The 20,586-nt window shown below is 37.3% G+C and overlaps 1 non-coding gene across 1 annotated transcript; it reads right to left on the reverse strand.

Moving 5' to 3' along the window:
- Nucleotides 1-20,058: 20,058 nt before the first annotated feature.
- On the reverse strand, nt 20,059-20,164 carry LOC141694197 (small nucleolar RNA R71). The gene has a single exon (XR_012563522.1). It is a non-coding gene; the product is annotated as a small nucleolar RNA R71 (small nucleolar RNA).
- Between the last annotated feature and the right edge of the window lie 422 nt (nt 20,165-20,586).

The raw sequence follows: 20,586 nt of genomic DNA on the forward strand, positions 1-20,586 counted from the left end.
AGCAACAAATTACATCCTTGTTTGTTGAGTCCAAGTCTGTAATAAACAAGCTTCCTTTCCTTGCTCCTTTCAGAGCGACTTCACCAGTTTTTTTGCTGATAAAAGTACATTCTTCTTTGTTAAATATGACTTCAAATCCTTTGTTTGCAAATTGGCTAACACTGAGAAGATTCACTTTAAGACCAGCTACCAGTTCTACATCATCAATGACAATATTTTCAGAAATAATCTTGCCATATCCCATTATGAATCCTTTGTTATTGTCTCCAAAGGTCACCAAAGGGCCAGACTTCTCCTCAAACTGTGATAGCAGGGCCTTATCACCTGTCATATATCTGAAACACCCACTATTAATGATCCATATGACTTTCTTCACTTTTCTCTGCATACAATGAGTTTTAAGTGTGTTTAGCAACCCAAGCAGTGTTGGGTACTTTCTTCTTGTTAACTGATTTAGCAGAAGTAGAATGAGTTATTTCAGATTAAATAGAATTTAATGACTGTTGTGCATTTTCCCTATCTGATGTAGACCCAATTTTTGTTTCTTTAAGATTTACTCTCAGTTTGAGGCAACTCTACATCACTTTCAAGTTGCAAGGGATACAGTCAAACTTGTCACATAATGAGTGGGGATCATTTGCATCTGCTTTATTGTACTTGCATGCTCCTTCAGCTGGCTTGCTAACAACCTTTTTACAAAGGTGAGTTAGATGATTTACAGAGCCACATTTTTCACATTTCTTTCTTGGAGCATCTGCAACATAAGCAAAATTATTGCTTTTGTTTATCCCAATTTTCCCATTTCTATTTTTCTTCTTCTTTCTTGCATCTTCAGCCTTGGTTTCTTTGACAGGTGTCTTGGAGCTTTGTTTATCCATGAGCTTCTCTTCAGTTTTGGAAGATGGAGTTGCTTCTGCATTTTTCTTCTTTTTATCTTCATCCGTAATTTCTTGCTTGATAATCAACTCTTCCTCACTGAAATTTACTTTACATGCCTTGAACATAGGTAAATCAACCTTTTTCAGGATGGTTGGAACATTTTCAGCTTCTATTACTTTCCCTTTGTCACTTATGTTCTTATTCTTGCTGTTCAAGGCATCATAATCAAGACCAATGGCAATGTTTGCACATGGCTTGTTTTTCTCATGGTACTGTCCAATTACCTCAGATGCATTCTTGAAGGATTTCAATTTAACTTCATTCTTTTCCAGCTTCTCCCTTAGCACTACTTCAATTTCACTTGCACACTTGAGCTTGTTCTTCAGATATGCATTTTCTTGTCTTACAGTTTCAAGATCTACCAAAAACAATTCAATTTATTTTTTCTCACTTTCAAGCTTCTCATTTATCTTTGTCAATCTGCTAACTCCTTCATTAGCAGCAACCATACTTGTATGAATGTGAAACATTTATGTGCTCATCTTTTCTATAGTTTCCTTATATTAACTCACATTTAAATAAATGGTAGTGAGAGTTGACACCTGTGATTTTGATAAGGATGATTATCCTTGCTCCAAGGCCATTAAAGCATAGTTTCCAACTTCCTCATCTTCATCATTATCAAAATCATCCTAAATTTTTCCTTCTGCAATATAAGCTTTGTTTTGTTGTTTCTTCAGAAGATCTTCATACCTTGCTTCCAGTTCAAGATAAGCTTTGTCTTTCTTTGCTTTCTTGGGTTTCCTACATCCTATAGCAAAATGGCCTAGTTCATCACAGTTGTAGCACCTTATCTTAGATCTGTCAACAGATCCAGTTTTGTAACCATTATTGCTATTAGAAGTGTACTTCCTTTTTCCTTTATAATTGTTGTCTTTGTTGAAAGACTGTCCTTTACCCTTGAAGTATCTTGGCTTCTTTACTCTAATGTTAGAGAATTTTCTAGCCAAATAGGCCATTGACTGATCTAGCTCATCCAGTTCATCAAGAGTGTAGAACTCATCTTCTTCCAATTCCAGAATGACTTGTTCCTGTGAATCATTTGTTCTTTGCTCACTTGGTGAGGAAACTGGAGTTTGAGATCTTGGATCATCATTAGATGTTTGGCTTTCATTTACAATTAAAGCACTTGAGCCATCTACAACATGTCCTTGACCAGATCTCAATGATTTCCTTTGAATCATTTCTAGTTCATATGTTTTAAGAATTCCATATAGAACTTCCACTGTTATTCTGCTCAAGTCTCTCCCTTCCCTGATTGCTGAGATTTTCTGTTCCAAATGATCAGGGAGAGTAAGCAAGAACTGTAGGTTCACTTCTTCAGCTTCATAGTATTTATCATGGAGCTGCAAGTCATTTATCAGCTTATTGAATCTTTCAAACACATCAGTTATACTTTCTTTTGGCTTGGCCATGAAATCCTCATATTGTGAAATCAATATCCATCTTTGATTAGATCTAACTTCCTCAGTTCCCTAACAGAGTAATTCAATCTTCTCCCAGATTTTCTTAGCAGTGTCACAAATAATATTGTTGTACATTACATTGTCAAGTGACTCTATCAATATCAGTTGCAAGCCACTATCCAGGGAAACTTTCTCTTATTCAGGCTCAGAGTACTCAGAAGGGTCTTTTGGAGCATAATGAGCTGGAATGACCATATCACCATCTGTTGTTCTTCAACTCTAACCATAGGAGTGAAGGACCCATTTTTGAGAATCCGGATATAGAGTAATTTGGCCATCCTGATAAACAACAACATTTTCTTTTTCCAAAGAGTGTAGTTAGCTTTATCAAATGTAGGAATTTTGATGCTACTGATTTTCTGTGTATTCATTCTTCCAAGATCTTGAATCTGTTTACTTTCATATTTTGCTCTGATACCACTTGTTAGGAAATGAATAACACAGAGAGGGGGTGAATGTGTTTAACTGTTTTTATGCTTTTCTTGAGCTTTTTATGGTTGAACAAAGTAAATTAAATCTTGTAGTGAAATGTGTTACTGCAGAAATTAAACATGCAATAATAAAGAACACAGATCTTTTCAAAACTCACTTAATTTTATATTAAAATTAAGAATATTTTTCTACAAAATTTCTAGGCTCTTTGTTGATAAAGAGCTTAGCTTCTCCTTGAGAGTGTTATAAGATTTTCTATCTAAATTGTTAGAACTGACTAAAGGACCAATGTTAACTTTATATTTTAGTTAACTGCTGGTTTATACAGTGTGCAATAAGACAGGCTATTAACTTTAGCAAACTGTCACTTGTCATTTCTATTTTGGGAAAAGTGTATCATCTATTTCTGGCTTAGCATATCTTAGCATCCTGTATTTACTTTGATCTTCCTTTGCCAGTTAATCTTCACCATTGATCTTGCACATTCTTCAAGTTGCTTTTTGTAGACTTGTCAATCCAGTTGTTTGAATTGTTTGTTGATTGTGAATCTTGGATATTGAACTGGTCTGCAAATTGTGCTTCGAGATTTTACCTCGAGATCTCCATTTGGTCTATAGAGAACTTTACATCTCGATAAGTATCTTGGCTTATCGAGATCTCTAATACTCCATAGTTAATTTGACTTGTAAAGGTCTCTGAGTTCTCTATAAGAGAATTTGGCTTGTCGAGATCTCTAGTCTTCATATCTTTACTTTTACTTATCGATATCTCTGAGTTCTCTAGTGATTTATTGACTTATCGATAACTCAGAGTTCTCTAGTCAAATTTGACTTGTCGATAATTGTTAGTCCCAAAGTATCATAGACGAGGGGTTGAATACGATACCTACAATCTTTTTTGATTCATTTCAAGTTCTTCGTTAAAAGTACGGAATCAAAAATAACACAAAACAATTCGAGGAATATATTGTTTTATTAATATAAACCTTGAGGTTGCTACAATATAATCAAAGCATTGATTAGCTACAATAAATTCAGCAACATAACATTCAGTTTACAAGGATAATAAATGTGACGCTTTAATGGAGCTCTCGTAAACTTTCTGTGTTTGCTGGAGAAGATAACCAACTGAATTGAATTACATTCAATTGCTGCTTTATAGTCTTTCAAAATTAAATAGACAGCTGGCCAATTATTGTCCACACAAATCATTTAACTTTGCTGCACATTGAATCAGTGAACAACACATCTGTGGTGACATCTCTATGGCGACAAGCTTTCTCTGTGTATCCTCTGTGGCAACAGCTCTGTGGAGACAGAGTTGTCTTGTAATTCTCTGTGGTGAAAACCTCTGTGGTGACAAGCTTCTATGGCGACAGTTGCTCTTCTGTGGCGACAGCCTCTATGGCGACAGTTTCCTTGAGCAATCCCAACACCTCTGTGGTGAAAAGAGCTTATGTGGCTACAGAGTTGCCTTAGAGCAATATCTCTATGGTTACATCTCTTGTGGCGACAGGTAGAAAGTGTTGTCTTTTACTGGAATATTTTTGGCTCTTTGTTAAACCATTCTTCAATGTATTAATCATTTTTCTTCTGTTAATTGAATCAAAATACTTCCTTGAATATTGATGTTTGGTGCACTGGTCTGGTTCACAAACAACTAGTACTGAGAGGATCTTGAATCAATTTATCTTGTGATTCTGAGTTGATACATACTGCTATTTATCCATTGCTTCTTTCACTGAACCCTTGATCTGTAACATTTGAAGTCAATACATGCAACTGATACTTAAAGCCCCTTGATGTCTTATTCTTCATGGCTGCTTGAACATAGTAATGAACTTCTTCCCATGATCTGTAGGAGGACTTAATGAATCAATCACATCATTTGGTTCTTTATGTTTATTCTGTCTTGATCTGAAGGGTTCCTATGCTTCACAGTTTAATAATGTTTATCTATTTCTGTTTTCATGTTGAGTTATAAATCCTCAATTACATGTTACATTACATTATGCTTTACAATCTCCCCCTATTTGATTGTTAGAGTTCGACAAGAAAATCCTTAAGGATAGCTCAACTGATAATAAGAAAAAGTACAAACCATAAAACAGATAAAGATATTAAATACATTCTGGATTATATATTCATTTCCAGATTTCTTAAGATACAAATTACAAAGAAGTGTTCCTCTAGCCTGAACATATACTCTATGTCTTCTTTGTCTTTGTCTTCTTCTGCTTCCTGCTTCCTGCTTCTTCTTGAGGTTGAACGGATTTTCTCTTAGAGACTTTCTTCTTAGGATGAGATTCCTTCAGCTCATTAAATCTAGTTTGAACACAATCACGAGCTTCTATTTCAAGTGCATTGACTGGAGGTGGATTGTTTATCTCATGAAGCATTCTCAAGATACTTGACTTTAGAACATTTAGGAACCAGATCAAACAATAGAGAGCATTTTCTGGACATTACGAAGACTATTATCCTTTTTGGATGTCCTCTTACTCTTCTAGTGTCATTGATCGACTCTTCTTCCATTACTTCATCAAAAATCTTTATGATAGGGATCAGAGCAACCTTGTCATCTTTACAAGTAGATAGTTTGACATCCGTCAAGGCTTGCTGAATTGAGCTTGATTCACTTATCCTGGAGTCTTTGATTCTGATTCTGCATTTGTTGATTCCAAAGACTAACTCTCCTTCACTGTCAATACTGATTATGGGTTCAGTGTCTTTGAGAAGATTAATTTATGCTTCTCCATTAATGAACACCATCTCATGATATTCTCTTGTGATTGCCCTCATATCCTTCTCCGTGTCTCTGATCATCTTGTCATTAAGCCTATAAGTGTATAGAACTTCAGCAGCTTTGACATCTGCTTCAGATCACTTGACACCTGGAGCTGTCAGTTTAGCTCTTTTGCTCCTTAGTTGACTTTCCAGAAAGGTAAGTTGTAGATACCGAATGGTTCTTATGTGTTGGTCAGACATGGTGATATTCTGTAATCTACCACCCGCAACAAGTTTGATCACGAATGGATACATAAATGCTTGAGGAGATACATCCATCATCATTCTCCAAAGTCTGACTCTGAAGTATTCATTTTCATTCAATTTCAACCATGGGATCTTTGAGACTAAGACAAACAGTTCAACAATGTTCAACTTCTTCAGTATACTAGTAGACACTTTCATCTGTAGACCATCTCTGTGATTGATAGTGATCTTCCATCCATTCTTCAGGATGTTCACAGTAGTTCCAGTAATTACTTTGCTGAACTAATCATAGAACTCATGGATGTTTACATATATCTCTCTGTAGTGCTCCACAGTTTTTAACAGATTAGAGTTTCCAGGGTCTGAATATTGATATGGTTCTAGTTTATCCATTTTCTTCTTTATTTCTTCCCATTTACTTTCTTTCCTGTTAGCTCGAAAATATGTTTCTCTCTTCTCTCTGTTCCTTTTTCTTTGAATAACTCTTTGAATTCTTGCTCTGGATCTTTCTATTTCTTCTTGAATTTCCAGATAAGAGCGATTGATTTTTTGTGATTCCATGGGATAGACAGTCGTATGAGAAAGCATCTTCGTCTTCAAATTCTTCATCCTCTGTGATGATCATTCTTTCTTCCGTAGCCACTTTTTCAAATCTTGGCTCACACCCTATCGGAACATCACTTTCATCTATTTCACCTTCTTCTAGTTCTTCTTCAGAAAATAAGGGTCTTGGAGCATATATTTGAGACAACAGATTTCTCTGAGTTGTAATGATTCGGCTCAGATGCCCTGATTGCTCCCCCTGAGATGTTGCACTTTCCTTAGAAAGTCTTTCCTTTAGGAGCACCCTTTCATCAATTCTCTCCTCTAGCTCTTCCTTCATCTCTACTTCAAATTCATTATAAGTACCAGTGGTCTGAAAGGCATCTTGAAGTAGATTAACAGCAGTGTCCACTTTTTCTTATTCCACTACCCTTTTCTCCCCCTCAGTTGGGTTATCCTTCAGAGCTGGTGTTGATTGAGCATGTAAGGTCGAGACAGGGATCTCAAGAGAAGCAGGCAATTGCTTGCTGACTGAGGTCTTTGGCCCAGTACTGGAAAGAGCTGCTTCAGATGAGACCGGGATCGGCGCTTGCTTGCTAACTGAGATCTTTGGCTCAGTGTTGGCAGGTGCTTTTCCTTTTCCTGTATAAGAGAGAGATCGCTCAACGAATTCCCATAAACTGGCGAATGCTGCTTGTTGATGTTCAAGTTGATTGGAAAGACTGGCGATCTGATGATCTCTGAGAGATAGTTCTGTCTGAAAGTGTTGATCTTTAAGAGCCAACTGTTCCTTGAGATAGCTATCTTTGAATGCTAGCTTCTCTTTGAGATAATCTTTAGTGACATAGTTTGATAGATCTATAGGTGTAGTTTGGATGGTAGGTGTCTCACAGGCTTCTTGCAGTGTATCGCTCAGCACTCTATTACTCGGTTTAGGGTCATGTGTGTCACTCGTTCTCACAAGTTCACTCCTCTCAAAGATCCGAGTTCTAAGTGAACCTGCAGAAGACACTGGAGCCATCCTTAAGGAGGTCAGTAGTGGTGCAATGGGAGTTCACAATTCCCCATCCTCGTCTGAGACAAGTTGCCTATCATCAGGAGATGATTCGTCCAGAGTTTGAATCTCTGGGGGGAGCACTGGGGCCTTCATATCTGGCATCTGATCCCCAGCTCCCCTTGTATGTGTGAAGATACATTCCCCTTAGGCTCACCAGTTAAATCTGGTTCATCGCCAATGGGTTGTCGATCTGCACCTACGTCGGATCCACTATCCGCAGATGCATCCAGGTTTATTAGTCCTGGGGAGGTAAGTGTTGTGCTAGATTTGGCGGCGATTACAGCACTCTCTCCTAACACATGTGAAGGCAGTTGATCCATTGAAGGACCTTGAACAAGATATTCTAACCGTAAAATGGTTGAATTCCCTGTTACCATCAATACTTCCTCACCAAATAGTACTCTTCTAATTGACTCATTTAAAGCTTCAAGAGCTTGGATATTGGATAAGGTGTTTGACTCGTTACAGGATGCCGTGGATGACGGGCGAATTTCAATAAATCTACCTAGAGAAGATAGATCTAGTAACTGTGTAGTTGCCTTTTTAGCCAGAGAATCCTTTTGAGAAGATACCTGGAGGTTTGCAGTTGTCTCAGGATGTTCACTACTTTGCTTCATAGGAGACAGAGATGCGGGTTCACTCAAAGTACCTTCCTTATTTGCTGCATCTAGTGCAGTTTCTCCCTCTATTTGTATAGGGTCCTTATACTATAGGGTTTGAGTTAGGAGAGATGACGGTGTTTGATTTGGCTCTAGAGGGTGGTTATCAATTTGTGGCATGCCAAATTCACTCCCTAGCCTATCGACTTGTTCAACAAGTATCTGTGTGTGCTGAGAATCAAGGTGTAATTGATCTATGCTAATGAAATCAGAGCATGCTTTAAAAGTACGACTCATAGCAGAAGTACCCATACCTGAGAAGACTGGTCTATAGACAGAGGTATTAGAATGAGTAGACTCAATAGCTTGATATGGTGGACTAGCAGCTTCAGGTTGAGGTTGAGGGGAATCTTCAGGTTCAGCTTCTTGTTCTTGTTCAACTTCAGCCTCTGCTTGGTCGCCATGGTCAGAAATAGATTGATCTGCTTCTACATTCACAGCTTCTTCAGGTTCATGATCAATGTTTTCCTGTGGGTCATTTTCAGCTTGAGGTTCATCTGCAGCTATAGATGCATCTTCAGCTTCTTCTTCTTCTTCATATTGAGCATTGATAGTGGCAAAGGCATCTATCATGTGGTCTGTTAGGAAAACAACCTCTGAGTTTCGATAGTTCCCTTTCTTGTGTAGCTTTGTTACTACTAGTTGAGACAAGACAGGAGGATCTTGCATTAAGTGACTGTGAGTGGATGTCTTTTGGGCTTCTGACAGTTTTCCATTTAGCACTATCTGAAGAAACCTTGCATATAGGATAAAGTTCTAATGATTTGATTGATTCTCCAAAATGTGCTCCATGAATAATTTCCCAAAGTTGAAGCGAAGATTATTCGCCACAGCAACCCCAACAACTTGATTGAAGATAGTGAGTCCATGAAATCCAGCTATCTTGGGAGACAAGCAATGAGACAGTATATTGAAGAATAGATTCCATTCCTTCGGAAGATGACTTTTGTTGAAGTGCCTTGGTAAATCATCATTCGTTGTCATTGTGCTTCTTATTGCTCTGAAGAAGCTGAGTTGTTCCCAATCTTCTGGAGTGTCATCAAAGTTATCTCGAGGTAACTGAAGATGTTCATTGAAATCATCCTCTATAATTCTGATGGTATCATCATCAATGTCAAAAGAAAAAGCTAATTTTTCATCTTCTGAAGAGTTTATAGATGTTGTGTGCACATGCCTGAGAAGCTCAACATTCAGTTTCACATTAGTCGTTAATGTGAAGCGCACAATTGAGTGTTAGTTTAAAAAACGGATCCAAATTTCAAAATGTACCATTTTCATGGGATCACGTTCAATAATAGAAACAAAATTTGTTTATGGAATCTGAATATTATTCGCCATTTAATTAAAATGAGAATAAAATTTAGATTTAAAACAAATTGAATTGTTCTCTTCGAATAATTAAAAGAAATAAATAGACTCTTATTAAACACACTTTAGTCCTTTAAGGATTAACTAAACAATGCCTTAAGAAAGAAATAAGTTCAATATTAAACCACTTAATCAATTAACCAAACAAGGCCTTAACCAGTCAAAAATCAAGTAGTTCGATCTACAATTATACTCGGTGAAACTGATTGATTTTGGGATCAAAATACTCCTAATGATCTGGTCTTTCAAAAACAATAAAAGTTTTGAAATTTGGCAGCACTTTGCTAGGGTTTTGATTGAAAAAAAATCTCTCCTCTCCTGTGATGTGTTTTGCTGTGTATAAAAATTACGAACTGTGTGTATATGTTTGCAGCAAAACACTTATATTTACCAAGGGCTGTGTTGCGACCCCTCTCTATGACGACCACTCTCTGTGGCGACACAGAGGGATTGGACTTAGAAAAATTTCTAAGTCATATTCTCTGTGGCGACACAGAGTATTGGACTTAGAGAAATTTCTAAGTCATATTCTCTGTGGCGACACAGTATGTGGCGACACAGAGTATTGGACTTAGAGAAATTTATAAGTCATATTCTTTGTGGCGACACAGTCTGTGGTGACACAGATTATTGGACTTGGAGAAATTTCTAAGTCATATTCTCTGTGGCGACACAGAGTATTGGACTTAGAGAAATTTCTAAGTCATATTCTCTGTGGCGATACATTCTGTGACGACATAGAGTATTGGACTTAGAGAAATTTCTAAGTCAAAATCCTGTGTTGTGACCCAACACTCCCTTTGTTGCTGATTTATTTTAAACATCAAAAATAATTCATTGGATGTTTAAAAAAAATAATTATCCACAATTTTATTTCACTATTTTTACAGATATTATCATTTTATTGATAACACTATAATTTTTTTGTGAAAAAAAAATTATGCTGCAATATATTTAATTTTAAATTCAATGAACCCCTTTAAATATTAATTATTTAAAGTCCACTGAGATCAAATTAAATATCTTTATCAATATGAATGTGCTCAGCCATATATATAAATTGTATGTAAGCACATTATGAGAAATAATTAATGGCATGTAAATTCAGATGTCCTTAAGATATTGAATTTAAACGACAAGTGAATTTAACCAGACCAAATTGCAGGTATTGACTTCTAAAATTAATTAGAAATATTTAACATCCCAAGTTCACTAACCAACTTAGAGAAAGTGTTTTCATCAAGTGGTTTGGTGAAGATGTCTGCAATTTGATCCTCTGTGGGTACAAAGTGTAACTCCACAGTGCCATTTGTGACACGCTCTCTGATAAAGTGATACCTGATATCAACGTGCTTTGTCCTCGAGTGCTGAACTGGATTGTTTGAGATTGCTATTGCACTTGTATTGTCACAGAATATTGGGATCTTTGACACCAATAGACCATAATCCCGGAGTTGGTTCCTCATCCATAAGATTTGAGCACAACAGCTTCCAGCAGCTATGTATTCAGCTTCAGCAGTTGATGTGGATACTGAGTGCTGGTTCTTGCTATTCCAGGACTTCTTCCAAGAAACTGACATCTTCCTGATGTACTTTTCCTGTCAATCTTACAACCTGCAAAATCTGAATCTGTATAGCCAACTAGGTCAAAACCTGTACCTTTAGGGTACCAAATTCCAAGATTTGGAGTTCCCTTAAGGTACCTAAATATTCTTTTAACAGCTATTAGATGAGATTCTTTTGGTTCAGCTTGAAATCTAGCACATAAGCATGTTGTAAACATGATATCTGGTCTACTTACTGTGAGATAAAGTAATGATCCTATCATACCTCTGTAGCTTGTGATGTCAACTTTCTTACCAGTTTTGTCCTGATCAAGCTTGGAGGTTGTTGGCATGGGAGTCTTTGCTGGAGCTGAATCTTCCAGATTATACTTCTTAAGAAGTTCTCTGATGTACTTAGATTGACAAATGAATATTCTATCTTTCCTTTGACTCACTTGTAATCCAAGAAAGTAGTTCAACTCTCCCATCATACTCATCTAGTACTTACTTTGCATTAGCTTAGAGAATCTCTTGCAAAGATCATCATTAGTAGAACCAAATATAATATCGTCAACATATACTTGAACTAATATCATATCAGATTTATGCACTTTATAAAATAGATTTTTATCTATGACACCTCTAGTAAAACCATTTTCAAGTAAAAACTCAGAGAGAGTGTCATACCATGTCCTTGGAGCTTGCTTAAGACCGTAGAGAGCTTTGAATAGAAAGTATAAAAAATCAGCCAGATTTGGATCTTCAAAACCAGGTGGTTGTTCCACATAAACTTCTTCTTCTAACTCCCCATTCAGGAATGCACTCTTCACGTCCATTTGATAAACTTTGAATTTTGAATGTGCTGCGAATGCCAGAAACATCCTGATTGCCTAAAGTCTAGCTACTGGTGCATAGGTTTCATCATAATCAATACCCTCTTCTTGAGAGTAACCTTTAGCTACCAGTCTGGCTTTGTTCCTCGTCATAATGCCATCTTCATCTAGCTTGTTCCTGAATACCCATTTAGTGCCTATCACTGACTTGTTCTTTGGTCGGGGCACCAGCTTCCATACTTTCTGCCTCTGAAACTGATTGAGCTCTTCTTGCATTACAATAACCCAATCTGGATCTTCCAGTGCCTCATCCACTTTCTTAGGTTCCATTTCTGAAAGAAACCCTGAGAAGTGGCATTCATTCTGAGTGGCATGTCTAGTTCTTACTCCTGTGTCAGGATCACCAATGATCAATTCAAAGGTATGGTCTATGTTCCAAACTCTTTGACGAGGCAGATAAGATCTTGATATTTCCCCTTGTTCAGCCTGATGTTGAGTGTGAACTGTAGATCCTCTTCCTGCTCCCCCTGAGTTGCTGTCACCATGACTGGGTGATTCTGATCTGTTTGTAGTGGTTTTTAATGGAGTTCTTGAATGATTAGCATGATCATTATTTCCACCATTATCACCACCTGATCCTGAATCAGCATTGCCCTGAATTACAGGCACAGTTCTAGCAATCTCAGGTTCTATTATATCCAAAGGAACATCTGATAGATTCTCAAATTCCAGAGATTCAGAATCCTTTTCTCTCTGCAGGCTTGCCAACTTGGTGTCATCGAATGTTACATTAAGGCTTTCAATCACCTTCTGATCAGAAATCACATAAACCCTGTAAGCTTTAGATTCCAGAGAGTAGCCAAGAAATATGCCTTCTTCTGATTTAGCATCAAATTTTCCTAGATGTTCACTTCCTTCCTTTAGCACAAAGCATTTAGCACCAAACACATGAAAGTATTTCAGTGTTGGTTTCTTGTCAGCCATAATCTCATAAGGAGTCTTGTCATGATCTTTGTTAATCAGGGTACGATTTTGAGTGTAACACGCTGTGTTGACAGCTTCAGCCCAGAAGTAGGTGGGAAGTCTTGATTCACTTAGCATAGTCCTTACTGCTTCAACCAAGGTACGATTCTTCCTTTCTACTACCTCGTTTTGTTGTAAAGTCCTTGGGGCTGAATACTGTCTCGAAATACCTTTCTCCGTACAAAATTCATTGAGGAATGCATTCTTGAATTCTGTCCCATTATCTGATCTGATCTTTCTAACAGGTAATTTCGCTTCCATCTCAATCTTCTTTATATGATCCATTATCAACTGAGGTGCTTCATCCTTGGATTATAAAAATAACACCCATGTGTACTTGGAGAAATCATCGACCATTACTAAAGCATATATTTTCCTTGATAGTGACAATACGTTCACTGGACCAAATAAATCCATGTGAATCAACTGAAGAGGTTCAGTTATACTTGTCATTTCCTTGCTTTTGTGTGAGTTTTCTTTGATTTCCCTTTTTTCACATGCTTCACAGAGTCCTTCTTGACAGAATTCTATATGTGGTAATCCTCTCACTAGTTCTCTCTTCATCAGAGAGTTCATTATTTTGAAGTTCAAGTGCGATATCTTCTTGTGTCATAGCCAACTTAGTTTTGGTGAAGCTTTGCTATAGAAACATCTGCTTACTCCATCACAGGTAGACTTCAAGTCAGCTACGTACAGATTACCTTTCCTTAATCCCTGTAAAGCAAGCTTCTCATCTTTCCTCTGAGAAATCAAATATCTTTCTACTTTGAAATCAACATTGTATCCCCTGTCACAAAACTGACTTATGCTCAAAAGATTATGCTTTAATCCTTCCACAAGAGAGATATTCTCAATGATGACATTGCCAATTTTTAAATTGCCATATCCCTTAGTAAATCCTTTGTTGTCATCTCCAAAGGTAACTGTAGGGCCAGCTTTCTCAACCACACCAGTGAGGAGGGACTTTTCTCCTATCATGTGCCTAGAACACCCAATGTCCAGTATCCACGTGATCTTTTCTTTTCTTACCTTACCCTGCAAACATAGATTGATTAAGAAGACTTTGGTACCCAAGCTTTCTTGGGTCCTGAAGGTTTAGGAGTAGAAACAGAATCAATAATTGAACCCTTAACAGGATTAGCTTTCACTTTGGCTGGCTCCTTCTCGGTGTTAGTCTCAACAGAGTTGTCAGACTTAGAAATAGGAGTAACAGTCTTGTCTTGTGTGTGCTTATTACTCATGCTTGTCTTAGTGTTGATGCAAGTGCTAGCAGTTGCATGAAAAGCTTTAAAATAATCAGACATAGTAACAAATGCACATGGCATACATCCAACTATACCATAAGGTTCATGAAAACTAGGCATGTTAGGCATGGCAGGCATACTGGAAGTTGCAATAGATTCTACTTTACCTTTAGTGCATGCATGTGTAAGATGTGCAGCAGAAGTACAATTATTACAAAGCTTCCTAGATGCAGATGAGGAAGATGCAAAATCAGATTTCTTATTAACACCTACCTTGCAATTCCTGTTCTTCTTAGTCTTAACCTTAGCACTCTCATCAGTCTTAGAGTTGACTATAGGTTCTGGTTTCTTAAGAGTTTCAGGTTCCTTTCTATCCACCTTAGTACCTAGGTCAGCTATGGATTTAGCTTTTGTAGCTGGAGCCTTAGGAGTTTTAGGGGATTCCTCTACCCTCTCTCTATCTTCAGCAATCAATTCCTCATTGATCAGCAAACTTACTTCATCCAAAGGTTCTGAAACAGACTCAGTGAATATCGGAGATACAACATCCTTAATAACATATGGAACCTTTTCTGAGACAAACATGTTTATCTCTGATGTGCCACTATGTTTCTTACTGTTCAGCTTAGAATAGTCAAGTCCTATTAAAGTCTTAGATTTAAATCTTTGACTATCTATTATCTCCTTCTGAGTCATAGTTGCATTCTTAAATGCCTGTAACTTTTTTTCTAAGTTAGCAATTTGGGTTCTAAGAATGGCCTCTATATTTGCATTGCACTTAACCTTATTCTCTAGATACTCATTCTTTTGCTTAAGGTCTTCTAGTCCAACTACAAGCAATTCTAGTTCTTCATTCCTAGAGGTTAAACTCTCAGATTTAAGAACTAACTTATCATTTTCCATTTTATATGCCAGCATGCTTGTATGAACATTATACAATTCTAAAGTAAGTTCATGCACAGTAGATTTGTATTCGGATACAGACATTTCTATAGTGGTAAGTTCAGGAACCTGAGATGGTCGTGGTGATTCCTCTGCAAAGTCTTCCATGAGAGCCATATTTACATGCTCTTCCTCTTCATCCGAATCAGTATCATCCCAGCTTTTTCCTTCAGCGATGTAGGCTCTCCCTTTTTCCTTTACCATATAAGCATTCAACTTCTGTTTCAGCTTCTCATTCTTCCTTTTTAGATCTTCATAAGTTTCCCTCTTTTCATAGGAATCATTTGGTTTAGCTGCCTTGGGCTTTCAGCAATCAGATGTAAAGTGCCCTATCTCATTGCAGTTGTAGCATCTGGTTTTGCTCTTGTCAACCCAGCTTGACTTGTAACCTCCTCTGGAGCTTGACCCTGATGAGTGGCTTCCTTTCTGAAATCTTCCTGATGAACCCCTTGGTTTGTAGTTAGGCTTTCTTCTGAATCTAACATGACTAAATTTTACAGCCATGTATGTCATAGATTTGTCCTCCAACTGTTCAAGTTCCTCTTGAGTATAGAACTCACTTTCATCTTTTAGCTCACCATGAGTAATTTCAGCTACGACAATTTCTTTAATTGTTGAGGAGGGTGCAACCTTATTTTCTTGAGATTCTGGTTCACGAACTATAAGTGCAGTGGTTTTTGCAAGTGTCGTACTCTTACTGTCAACAGAACCAGGTCCATAGATAATGGCTCTTTGCTCTTGCTCCAGCTCATGTGTTCTTAACTTACCATAGATCACATCCAGGGACATAGTGATAAAATCTGATCTTTCCCTGATTGATGTGTTCTTTTGTTCCAGGTGAACTGGGAGCATCAGCATAAACTTTCTGTTAAACTCTCGTATGGGGTAGACTTTCCGTTGCAGCTTTAATTCACTTAACAGTCTTGTATATCTATCAAAGAGTGACGACAGTGCTTCTCCGAGTTGAAGTTTGAATTCCTCATACTGAGTCGTCAGAATATCCATCTTATTTTCTTTGACTTCCTCTGTTCCTTCCATCAAAAGCTCAATGGTCTCCCATATATCTTTTGCACTATTACTTCCTAGAAGCTGATGGCTCATATCATTATCGGTCGATTCCATAATTATGAGTTGAAGGCTTGTGTCCAGATTTATCAACTCCTTATCGGTTTCCGTATATTTAGACGGATCCCTGGGAGTAGATGTGGAAGGAATTCTTACACCATTTGCAGTTGTGGATTCAGCAATTACTTCCATTGGAACATAAGGTCCATTCAGTAGTATCCCAATGTAAAGTGGATTCGAAGCGCATAAACAGCATCATCTTTTTCTTCCATAGGTTGTAATTATCTCTGTCAAATGGAGGAACCTTTATGCTTCCAATTCTTTGGTTATTCATTTTCTTGGCAGAATTAAATTATTTAAAATTCAAAAAATTTCAAGAAATGTGAATTTTTTGAAAATTTAAAAATTCAAGAATTTTTCAAGAACTTGTTTCTTTCTCCGGATCTTGATTTGTATGTCAATCAACAAGCTCTGATACCAATTGTTAGGCCTTAAGTATCATAGAAGGGGGGGTTGAATACGATACCTACAATCTTTTCGATTAGTTTCAAGTTCTTCATTAAAAGTACGGAATCAAAAACAACACAAAATAATTCGAGGAATATATTGTTTTATTAATATAAATCTTGAGGTTGCTACAATCTAATCAAAGTATTGATTAGCTACACTAAATTCAGCAGCATAACATTCTGTTTAAAAGGATAATAAATGTGAAGCTTTAATGGAGCTCTCGTAAACTTTCTATGTTTGTTGAAGAAGATAACCAACTGAATTGAATTACATTCAATTGCTGCTTTGCAGTATTTCAAAATTAAATAGACAGCTGGCCAATTATTGTCCACACAAATCATTTAACTTTGCAGTACATTGAATCAGTGAACAACACATCTGTGGCGACATCTCTATGGCGACAAGCTTTCTCTATGGTGACAGCTCTGTGGCGACAGAGTTGTCTTGTAATTCTCTATGGTGACAACCTCTATGGCGACAAGCTTCTATGGCGACAGTTGCTCTTCTGTGGCGACAGCCTCTATGGCGACAGTTGCCTTGAGCAATTGTTCCAACACCTATGTGGCGACAAGAGCTTCTATGGCGACAGAGTTGCCTTGGACCAATATCTCTGTGGTTACATCTCTTGTGGAGACAGAGGTGCCTTGGTGCCATTTCTCTATAGTTACATCTCCTGTGGCGACAGGTAGAGAGAGCTGTCTTTTACTTAGAATATTTTTGGCTCTTTGTTAAACCATTCTTCAATGTATCAGTCATTTTTCTTCTGTTAATTGAATCAAAATACTTCCTTGAATACTGATGTTTGGTGCCTTGGTCTGGTTCACAAAAAACTAGTACTGAGAGGATCCTGATTCAATTTGTCTTGTGATTCTGAGTTGATACATACTGATGTTTATCCATTGCTTCTTTCACTGAACCCTTGATATGTAACATTTGAATTTAATACATGCAACTGATACTTAAAGCCCCTTGATGTCTTATTCTTCATGGCTTCTTGAACATAGTAATGAACTTCTTCCCATGATCTGTAGGAGGACTTAATGAATCAATCACATCATTTGGTTCTTTGTGTTTATCATGTCTTCATCTGAAGGGTTCCTGTTCTTCACAGTTTAATAATATTTATATGTTTCTGTTTTCATGTTTAGTGATAAATCCTCGATTACATGTTACATTACATTATGCTTTACAATAACTCAGAGTTCTCTAGTGAATTTTGGCTTATCGATATCTCTGAGTTCTCTAGTGGAATTTGACTTATCGATAACTCAGAGTTCTCTAATGAATGTTGACTTGTCGATAACTCTGAGTTCTCTAATGAAGAAATGACTTATCGATATCTCCAATCCTCATGTCTTCAATTTAGCTTGTCGATATCTCTCTGTGAGTTCTCTATAAGCTATTTTTACTTCTCAATAAGTCATTTGGAGTTCTCGAGTGACTTCTCTATAACACTAAATCTGTTACCTGTAGAGATCTTTGACTTAGAATATTTTTATCCAAAGAGATTTATTCGACTCCAAACTTCTTCATAATTCTTCTGAGGCATGATCTTCTTGATCTTCTTCCAGATAGAATCCTTAGGCTTGATACTATTTAAACAAAAAGACTCCAGTCTGCTCTTTTACATTTTTACAGACTTTAAATGTTACAAGTAAAAATGCAAACTAAGATTACAATACAACTTACTTAGGGTTGTCAATTTGACTTAGTCTTGTTAAAAAACAGGCATGTCTTGCACAACTGTTGAGTGGCATTTATGACACTTTATAACGCTACATTAAGCTTTGAATTGGTGTATTTGTACTCAAGTTGTTGGTGTTTTTAAATGTTTTTGTAGTGTTTTTGCATTGCAGGCATTTTCCAGGTAATCAGGTAATTTGGTGTTTGGATGGTGTTCGAATAAAGGCTCGTGAAAAGACCGGCTCAAATCAGCAAGAAGAAAAAAAAGAAATCGGAATTTTATTCAGGAGGACGGCGCGCCCGCGCTGAAGTAGCGGGCGGCCGCGCCCAATGAGCAGAAACTCAGCGCGCCCGCGATGGTCAAGCGCGCGCCCGCGCCAGGTCGGGGTAGCAGAATTCTGTTTCTATTGGGATTTTGAGAGTTTGAAGCCCTGGTCAATTCTACAGCATATATATACATAAATAAAGACGTTTTTCATAAGGAGAGACGTAAAGGAGCTTAAGGAGAAGAGGACAAGAAGACCTATAGCACAATTCAACGAAGGCGAAGAAGATCTAGTTTATTCTTGTGAATCTTTGTTGTAAGTTGTAATCTTGGATGCTCGTTTCCTGTTTTGTTGAACCTAATACTCTGGATTTCGTATTTTGTTTATTATTTATTTATAAAGACTACGTTTATTATACCATGCTTTCATCGGAACCCATGTTGATGATGAGTCTGATTATGGGCTAATCGTTATCGTGGGGTTCTAACGGATTTATTTATGAATTTCTTTAGTTGATTTGTTTCAATGAATTTTGCATTAAACCATTATGTTGTCTAATTCTATAGACATACAGGGTTTCAATATAATTGGTGTATATTCAGCTTCTATCTATTTTGTGGATTTCTGGTAGTATGGTATCCGTACAACGAAAGTTGGCATTTATTCATTTCGTGTTATATGATTAGTGTCACACCATTACATGCTAAGGTTAAGAACGAAAAGGCTATCGAATGAAGTACTTAATGAAGTTAAAATCCCATGTTTGTGTTATATATTATTCAACTCTCTTTACTCTCTTTAGTTAATGTTCTTTAGTATAAATTCTCAATAGTTAATCGTAGTATAATAAAAACCCAAAATGTTATTCGTCTTAGCATTGAATAATAGCCATATCATTGTTGCATAAGTGCATAAATCACAAGGTTAATCTAAACCTGTACCTGTGGGAACAAACTAGAAATAATTCTATATTACTTGCGAATGCGTATACTTACGTGAATTTTAGTTCGTGTTTAGCGACTAACAACAACACGAAAATCTTAAAGCTCTAGAAGTTTTTGAGTACGAAGAGAAAGTCGAAGAACCAGCTCTAGTAGTGATAGGAGATCAAGAAGGAAAATCTTAAAGCTCTGATGGACTATTCTCAGCCTAAGATCGATGATATTCAGTCGAACATCATCAGACCAGCCATCTCGGCTAACACCTTTGAGATCAAGTCGAGCACGATTCAGATGATATAGAACTCAGTTTAGTTTGGAGGTTCTCCTACAGAAGACCGCAACATACACATCAGGGATTTCATCGAGATATGTGATACTTTCAAGTTCAATGGGGTGACTGAAGGTGACATCAAGCTGCTATTCTTCCCATTCTCTCTGATGGGATAAAGCAAACTGTTGGTTACATTCTCTACCACCAGGGTCTATCACCAAATGGGAGGATCATGCTCAAAAGTTTCTCACTAAATTATTTCCTATGGCGAAGACTGCTGCAATCAGGAATGCTCTTACTCAGTTTGCTCAGCAAACTGGAAAATCTCTGTGTGAGGATTGGGATCAATATAAGGAGATGCTAGGAAGTTCCCACACCATGGCATGCCTGATTGGATGATTACAAACTATTTCTACAATGATTTGGGCGCCCAGTCTAGACCTATGCTCGATGCAGCATCTGGTGCAGCCTTATAGGCCAAAAGCTATAAGGAAGCTTGTGAGTTGATTGAGCTCATGGCAGCTAATGAATACTAGAATTCTACACAAAGAATATTGCAAGGCAAGGTAGCGGGAATTCTAGAAGCGGATACAGCTACTGCTATAGCTGCTCAACTTCAAGCTTTGACGATGAAAGTGGACTTCTTGGCGAATTATGGAATTAATCAAATCACTAGTATTTGTGAGCTTTGCGCGGGGGGGCATAAAACTGAGCAGTGCGCTATTTCGAGCGAATTAGCTCAATTTGTGAGCAACTTTCAGAGATCACATTAACAAGCTCCAGCCATTCATCATCCAAATAACTGCA

The sequence above is a fragment of the Apium graveolens genome, chromosome 10, assembly GCF_009905375.1.
Source record: "Apium graveolens cultivar Ventura chromosome 10, ASM990537v1, whole genome shotgun sequence".
Lineage (NCBI taxonomy): Eukaryota > Viridiplantae > Streptophyta > Magnoliopsida > Apiales > Apiaceae > Apium > Apium graveolens.